Raw genomic sequence first — 8856 nt, forward strand, 5'->3', positions numbered from 1 at the left:
CGGTCTGCACGTCCAGCACGAACGCTGGTCCAACTGAGGCGCCAGGTGGAAATGGCATGGCAAGCCGTTCCGCAGGACTACATCCAGCATCTCTACGATCGTCTCCATGGGAGAATAGCAGCCTGCATTGCTGCGAAAGGTGGATATACACTGTACTAGTGCCGACATTGTGCATGCTCTGTTGCCTGTGTCTATGTGCCTGTGGTTCTGTCAGTGTGATCATGTGATGTATCTGACCCCAGGAATGTGTCAATAAAGTTTCCCCTTCCTGGGACAATGAATTCACGGTGTTCTTATTTCAATTTCCAGGAGTGTAGCTGTGCTGCTCAGCATGCGGCCAGGGTAGCTGCGGATACGATAGTGAAATGTGATCCGAGAGTCGAAGATTATAGATACAGCGAACACAGGCATTCGCAACCAGTTCCAGGGACCGTGAGCTTTCTTGGGAATGGCCTTGCGGGATAACATCTCTGTAATCAATAATTGGAAGTGTAAATATTTGTACAGGTTTTTTTTTCAGATCAAGAGGGGAGAGCTTTTCATATTTTTGTAGGGCACTGAGAGATGCTGCAATGCCTTCTTGCACATTGCAGTTAGGTGCTTAGACCAAGTTAAATATTCATCTATTATTACTGCTAGACTCTCTCTGAAGGAGAGAAGTTGATTCTTTTTCCATTTAGCGTTGAAGAGGGCAAGGATTCCCCATATTTCGGCCTAATGTCCCTAGAATGACCAACCAGTACAGCTTCGGTTTTGGATGAGATGAATTTTAACCCTATACCCTGTGCCCATTTTGGTAGTGTACGCAGGTCGGTACTGATATATTCGATAGTTGCCTTCAGAGTTACTGGTTTTGCACTCAGATACAACTGGAGGACCCCAGCGCACATGTGGTATTTGCAGTAGGACTAAATTGATGACACATCATCTACGTACAATGAAAATGGAATAGGACCTAATACCGAACGCTGGGGGAAACCTGATACTACCTGCCTCCATAGTGGCTTTATGGTGCCAGACATGAAGCCGGCGAGACGTCAGGTATGAGTAAAACCACTGCATTGAACTTGGCGATAAATGTAGGCTGCTGAGTTTGGCTACTAAAATGTTATAGTGGACAGCGTCAAAGGCTTTGCTGAAGTCCAAGAAGGACGTGATAATAGCTTCCTGTGCATCCGTGGCAAGCTTCATGTCATCTGTTACCTTTACTAAGGCAGAAGTTGTGCTGCAATGTTTACGGAAGCTTGATTGGTATTCATGTAGTAGGTTGTCTGTTTGTAGTTAGAATGTTTGTTAGCTCATCGTGGACTATATATTCCAAGGCCTTGGACGGTGCAAGAAGAATTCAAACAGGTGGGGAATCAGAGGGTGCTGTGACAACGTCCTTTTTACATAATAGCTTAACTAGTCCCTAAGAGAAAACACTTGTGGCTAAGGAGTGGTTGAAGATATCTTGTACCGTGAACAGTAGTGGATCAATAATAAGGTTGATCTGATTTGCATGATGGATTTTTGACAGTGTTGCAAGTAACACGCTTTAGACAGAATTTTTCGTGGCTACTGTTGTTTACCCACATGAAGTGCAAAAATGATTCAAATGGCTCTGAGCGCTATGGGACTTAACTTCTGAGGTCATCAGTCCCCTAGAACTCAGAACTACTTAAACCTAACTAACCTATCACACACACCCATGCCTGGGGCAGGATTCGAACCTGCGACCGTAGCGGCGCGCGGTTCCAGACTGTAGCGCCTAGAACAGCTCGGCCACCCCGGCCGGCTCCCGCATGAAGTAATCAATGTTGTAGGTAATATGATGTACCAGTCCAGTTCAACAGTTGGGACAATGGGATCAGCTACAGCTTTTACTCTGCCTCTACGAAGACTACGCAGATTTTTTCATAGGACAAATGGTTCAAATGGCTCTGAGCACTATGGGACTTAACATCTGTGGTCATCAGTCCCCTAGAACTTAGAACTACTTAAACCTAACTAACCTAAGGACATCACACACATCCACGCCCGAGGCAGGATTCGAACCTGCGACCGTAGCGGTCACGTGGTTCCAGACTGAACCACCTAGAACCGCACGGCCACACCAGCCGGCTTCATAGGCCAGTTGGTCTGTTTCTATTGTCGGTTAATGTGCTGCTCCGAGCTTTGGCCTTTTGCATGAAGTTCTCTTCGTAATGTTCGTTCGGCAATTGGCTGTGATGGACCTGCATACATTCCGACAATAACCGTAGGACGAATCATCCGCAGTTTCCGCCTCCATAAGTCCTACTTCATCATGTACAACAGTCCTATCTAGTTAACTAACACATTAATTTTGTACAGACACTATGAACCACATGACCATGGCATTTTGCTGCACGCATGTTATTGTTGACACTCGCAAATAATGCGACAGCAATAACCTTCTGAAGAAGGGCGGTAAGTGCTCGAAAGCGTTAAAGAAGTTAAAGTTCTTTTATGCAACTAATTGTTTATTATTTCGTTATTTACGACAACAGTTGCCGAGAAAGTATAAAAACTAAATACTAAAATATTTTGGACTAACACATGATCGCCAACCAACATATAAACCTCATCTACAAACCATTCGATAGAAAGCATACAATAGACAAAAACTACTGAGTGGCCGAATTTGGTGATTACACCCTTCCACTATCCTCCATAATTACAAAAACCATGATCTGGCCTTTCGTCTCCTACGCAAATGTTGCAGGGATATCAGTGTCTCCAAAGTTTCATAGGTATCGCCAAACCCGTGATCCTGATGCACACCACTTTCTTCCCCCATCCGTTTACCCTTCCCCACGTGGAACCTATACCTCCTCATCAATTTGCCATCTCTCCTCATCCACACTGAACACCTCCGCAAATCCTACGCTATCCGCAAACTTGAGTCCGCTATCACTACTGTCTCCTGTCCGACCACCGATCCCGATATGCAGCTGCGCCACTACAAACACTGTTACTTAACCGCTTTCTGTGCTTCTCTGCATCTGCGTGAATCTTCGTAAAATTGTCTACCAAAACTTCTCAAAAATAATTACTAAACGAACTAATTACGTACTTAAACTCATGTACTGTGCAAAACTCTGACTATACTGCATTATAAAAAGATTGCGTTTGATTTGCTCAACACTGTCTACAAAGCGAAGCTAACTATTTCTATAAAAATGCACTGATGCCCTGAGTCTAACTTGACTTCTGAAATAAATATGCAACTGAAATTGCAAAGATATTCGTGGCCCTTAACTGTATTTTCGCTTTTACCTCATCTCTTGACAAACATTTGGCAGAGTTCTTGAAAGCAGTGCACACTATACAGCAGCAAAGCAACATTAAAAATTACGACTGAAAATTCAGTATTACAAAGTGCAATGTGCGTACATACATAATAAACGGAATGAAGAGTGGGAATTTTAACTGGTATAGAATGACATCTGACAAAATTGAAATGAAATTCTATGTACAAAAGTAGTGCTTTAGAAATCAACTGAATGTTCACAACAGTATTAACATAATATGGCTTTAAGAAATAGCTTTCAGCAAGGGGAATTTTATCTTCCTATTGGAGCAGTCCATATAACAATCCTACGATCTGAGCTTCTTACTACAATCTGAAACAAAACAATGCTACGCACTTGCATGCTTACCTCAATCTCTCAACAGACCAGAAGAAACTCACAAATAATCTCCATACAGTCTTTCTCCACAATTGTATTAAAGATATTCATATTGCAATTCCATCAGTCTCATATCACATGTCACGAAAATTTCCTGGCCATTGTTCAAAATGCCTCTGATAACCAGCGCTGCTCAATTTAGAATGCGCTCTCAGGCAGAGGCGGTGTAGCAACACAAAGATATTGTAGCAGTAGTCAAAGATTACTCAGCTGCATGGTTTTTTTCTGTGTGAGCTATTCGATATTTACATAAGAAATTGGGCTTACAGGGTGACCAACATAATGCGTACCGCACAACACATCCCACCGTACCAACACCTTCACACACTCCATATCCTATCCCAACGCAACTTCAACCGAATCCCTGCCCCAGGCAATGAGATCTGCCCCGAAATCTGTTCGTCATAAAAACTATAATTTCCCACGTATTCCACTTCACACCAGAAGCCCCACTCTCCACCCTCTCCGTTTCTCCCCACCCTTTCCTCTCCCGACACCATGGCCCTCTCCGCCTACCAAACACGTGCTTTGTGGTGTCACCGCTAGACACCACACTTGCTAGGTGGTAACTTAAATCGGCCGCGGTCCTGTAGTACATGTCGGACCCGCGTGTCGCCACTGTGGGATCGCAAACCTAGCGCCACCACAAGGCAGGTCTCGAGAGACTGAGGAGACCTCGTCCCCAGTTGTACGGACAACATAGCTAGCGATTGGACGTGCTAAGCCTTGCTCTCATTTGCCGAGAGATAGACAGTAGAATAGCCCTCTGCTAAGTTAACTGGCGACCACCTAGCAAGGCGCCATTTGTATCAGTGCCTATAGCTTACTAATATTCAAGAGAGATGTATTCCAAGGACTAATTAAAAGTTAAGTAACAAGCATCTACGTACTTTTCTTCTTATTCATTTATAAGTTCTCATGTTCCAGACTTCACGCCCGTCTGCGTTAGCCTTGCGTGCCCTATCGGCTATAGCATTGTGTCTAGGCTGTATGGTCAAGACACAACATGCTTCATTTCCGTCCTCTCACTGTCCACCCCACCACCTGTCTTCTTTTCCACTGATACCACTCAACGGCTTATAAATTTGTACCCGCAACCAGCTTCCCGCCAGAACACCCAACGTTTAATGTCCTCTCCACATTTGTACTCAGTGCAGGTCCCTTAGTCATTTTTAGTGAAAGTGCAGATCTCCTTTCTAATTAAAGTCGATGTCTTCTTAAATGTCTTTAAACGTCTGTTACCTCTTTTATCTTTATCTTTTAGACTTTTATTTTTTCTACATTTCAAAGGAAGAAAATTACTAATTTTGTAAATAGCATTATATAATTATCTTTCCATGGCATGTTAAAAACGTTTTTAAATTTTTCGTCCACAAATCTTGTTTGTAATGTCTTCACACTTCCTTTTTGTAAAAGTTCTCGCCTGAAGAGCAGAATCTTGTACCGCTGACAGCCCACTGTCCTCCCACATGGGGTGATGGGGACGAAATATCAATAAAGAAAATAAAAACATCGCATTGTTGCGAGTGTTATATTAGTTATCACAGACACACCGAACAATCCGCATCATTGCACTAACACGTATTTTATTTGTTTATCGTACGGCAATACATATACAAAGATTACAAAACTGCTAGATGTCAACATAAAATAATACAAATGGCTACAGCTATATATGGATATATGAATTTTATCACATCCCTCGTCGCTGTCAGGAAATCTTCCAAAGGGCCCTTGTAGACACGTGCATGACATGCTGATACAACGTGAACAACTGCCTGTCGTTCCGCACCACAGTCACACGATGGTGATGAAGATCTGCCCTGCCCCACTTTTAGAGTGTTTGCAAATCTTCCATGGCCCGTTCCGATGTGGTTCAGGGTAGTCCAAGTTGCCCGATACTGGTCAAATCCATGTGGATTCTTTTGGATGCAAGATAGTTTCAGGTATTGTGGAGGACATTTTTGTTGCCAGCTGCATTTCCATTCATCGATGGTTTTCAATTCAGTTTCCGTGAGAGTCCTTGCTGTGATCAGAATGGGGTGTCTTATGTTGGCCTTTTTCGCTCTGCATGAGGTCGGTGTTATCAGCAGTCTTCTGGCATTCACGCAACAGCGCGCTCTTTCGCCTGATATCATTTGGTGGAGTGTGGCTCGAGATAGGCAGGCAGTGTATCGGAGTAGATCGCATTGACCCTCTAACAATACGCATGACCTCGTTAAGTTGTACGTCTATGTTTCTTATGTGTGGGCTATTAAGCCAGACAGGCGCACCGTAGTCTGCTGCTGAGTATACCAAACCGAGTAGTGATACCCTGAGAGTGTCTGCTGACGATCCCCAACGTGAGCCGCAGAGTGTATGGAGAATGCTGTTTCTCGTTTTGAGCTTGGCAGATGTTCGTGTCAGGTACTCCTTAAAAGAAAGTGCCCTATCGAACGTGATCCCAAGGTATTTTGGATGCATATTACGATGAAGTTTGTCTCCAGAATAGGCATCGAGGGCTGTGCGTGCCAATCAATTGGACAGATGAAAACGTGACAGTTCTCGTATAGGTATATGATGTGATTCTTCAGTTTTCAGTTTCACCAGGCGTATCTGTTGATCGAACAGTCTACGGGGTACTGCCGGGCACTATATTTCGGCGATCAGAGGTGTCACCATCGTCAGGTGCGCTGACGAGCTGAACTCCTGAGGGAGCGCGGCCGACTAATATTCCCTGTCCCCGCCAGCCTCTCCGTCCGCGGTCCGCGCCCGCGGCTGCCCGTCGACGTCAGTGGTCGCGCAGACGCCAGCGTCGGCGTGTGGGATAGCGTTGACGTAAGTTCTCTGTCTGCCGTGGTCGCCAGATCGCTTTGTTTACTGACAGTCTGCTTAATTAAACTCAGTGCTGGTTCCCAAACCTTACCAAGCTTATAGCCGCAATCTCGGTTGATGAAATCGGCCCTGGTACGAATTTCTATGATCGCTCCAACGACGCTGTCCCAATGTTTGGAAGTCTAGGCCGAGATCCTGGTACGTTCGTACTCTTCCGCGTGATTCACGGACAAATAGTGCTCTGCGACCGCTGACTTGTTGGGATACAACAGTCGAGTGTGGCTCTTGTGTTCTCGGCAACGATCTTCGACGGTGCCCACTGTCTGTCCAGTACGTGTCTTCACACATTGATATGTGGGATCAGGTATACCACGGCCGTCCGCAAACCGAGATCATCTTTGACACTTCCCAATGATCCTCGTGTTTTACTGGGTAGGCAAAAACAGTTTTTACTCGGTGCTTCTTCAATATGCGTCCGATTTTTCCCGATAGTGCGCAGTGTACGATGTAAAGGCAGTGACCACCTGTTCCTCTGCCGATTCTTCAACCTCCACAGGTTGTACTGTTGTGGTGGGGCAGAGAGCGCGCCTAACCTGTCATCCTCGATACTCGTTTTTCGGAAGACAGTTCTGAGGTGTTCTAGCTGCTGGAGCAGACTCTCTGGTCTGAAATAGTGCGTGCCATGTGTTCTAGTGTTTTTAGTATCCCATTCCTCTGTGAAGCATGGTGGCAGCTCTCTGTCTGCAGATACAGGCGAGTGTGCGCTTTCTTCCGATACTCACCGTGGCCCAGGGTGCCATCAGCTCTTCTGCTTCGGTCTCCATAGTGAATTTGATGTTGAGATGTATGGAGTTCAAATGTATAAGGAAGTCAAGGAGTTTGTCCCTCCCATGGGGCCAGATTGCGAACGTGTCATCCACACATAACGGAAAAGACACGTGCACTTCCATTTGGATGACACCAAGCCTTCCTTGTTGAAGTGCTCCGTACACAAATTCGCGACTGCGAACAAACGGAAGGACTCGCAATGGGCTGCCCACTCTCGCCTGTGGTCGCGACAAACAGTTTCGTGCCCTACGCGTGCCTTTTGAGCTCGAAGAGAAGGAGACTACAAACACAGGCGGCACAGTCAAAGAGAGTGTACAGTTAACATTTTTAATCAGCTACTGAAATTTACAGGCCGTATCGTTTGACTCTCTCTACTTACCTCATACTGAAAGAAAGTTTCTGAGCTCATATTGTGAACCACTAATGTTGTGCAAGGAGTTTGTATAAAACTGTTGTTTCTTGGAAATTATTTTTTGTTGTCAGTGTAAGTCTGTTATATTTTTAAAGGTTAAGTTTTACGGTATCAGTGAGGTACAGATATAAAACATGGATTACTTTATTGTATTGTTCAAGCCAGTGGGACTGTGCAGTATTACAATACCCGATAATAACTGTGTGTGAGAAATTTTATAGTGCTTTGTTTGGTTGATATTGGTAGACGTCCGAATTAGTCGGCGCTAAAAAAACTATCAGGCGCTCAAAATAAAAAAAAGAAAACTCGAAGAAGAAGAGACCGTTAAAAATTTGACTTCTCCGACTGACGAATTTAAGTTTAATTAAAATGAACTTACCTGGTCGGAAAAAACCTAACTACGTGTGTTGAATTTGAATGCATTTGTTTCTGGTAGGCTACCCACGATGACTGGGTATGTAGAACCAAACTTGAAGTAATTTTGCAGTTGGGGGAAATATTGTCCTTTTTTTATTGCGATTAGCGCCCACATTTGCGCTGTTTCATATTAGTAAGTGATAATGGTATATATGTTTAATCACAGTAAAAAAATAACCCATTTTACTGTAAAACAAGCGCAGGCGATGGCGCTAATGGTAATATGAAAAAGACGCCTATGCGCAGGCTTCACGATTATTTCACCCATCTGGAAAATTACCAAATACGTTCAATAACCAGTTAATTATTTAGCGTAATATGAGGCGTTGGTAATTTGGTAGAACGTTTGGCAAACGGTACATCCCGATCGCGCGACTATCGTGGTCCGAGATATCGATTGTTGAGCAGTGCGCCCAAGGTTACCCATCCTCCCACTCTATGTTACGCTGTTTTACATCAAGAACTTATTCTAATCAAACATTTGTTGTAATAACACTTTTAACTGTACGGGTCGGTAATTCTGATATACAAGCTGACGCTTACGAGTAGGTGCAATTGACTACGAGGCTCAGGGAACGTTCACATATGAAAATCAGAAAATGCTTTCCTAATAAGATTGTATTCACATAAGCACCATAACAGCACTGTTTAAGGCAGCTGATGAGTCCACACAATAGTAAATATAAACATTAG

The sequence above is a fragment of the Schistocerca nitens genome, chromosome 6 (genome assembly GCF_023898315.1).
Source record: "Schistocerca nitens isolate TAMUIC-IGC-003100 chromosome 6, iqSchNite1.1, whole genome shotgun sequence".
Taxonomy (NCBI): Eukaryota; Metazoa; Arthropoda; class Insecta; order Orthoptera; family Acrididae; genus Schistocerca; species Schistocerca nitens.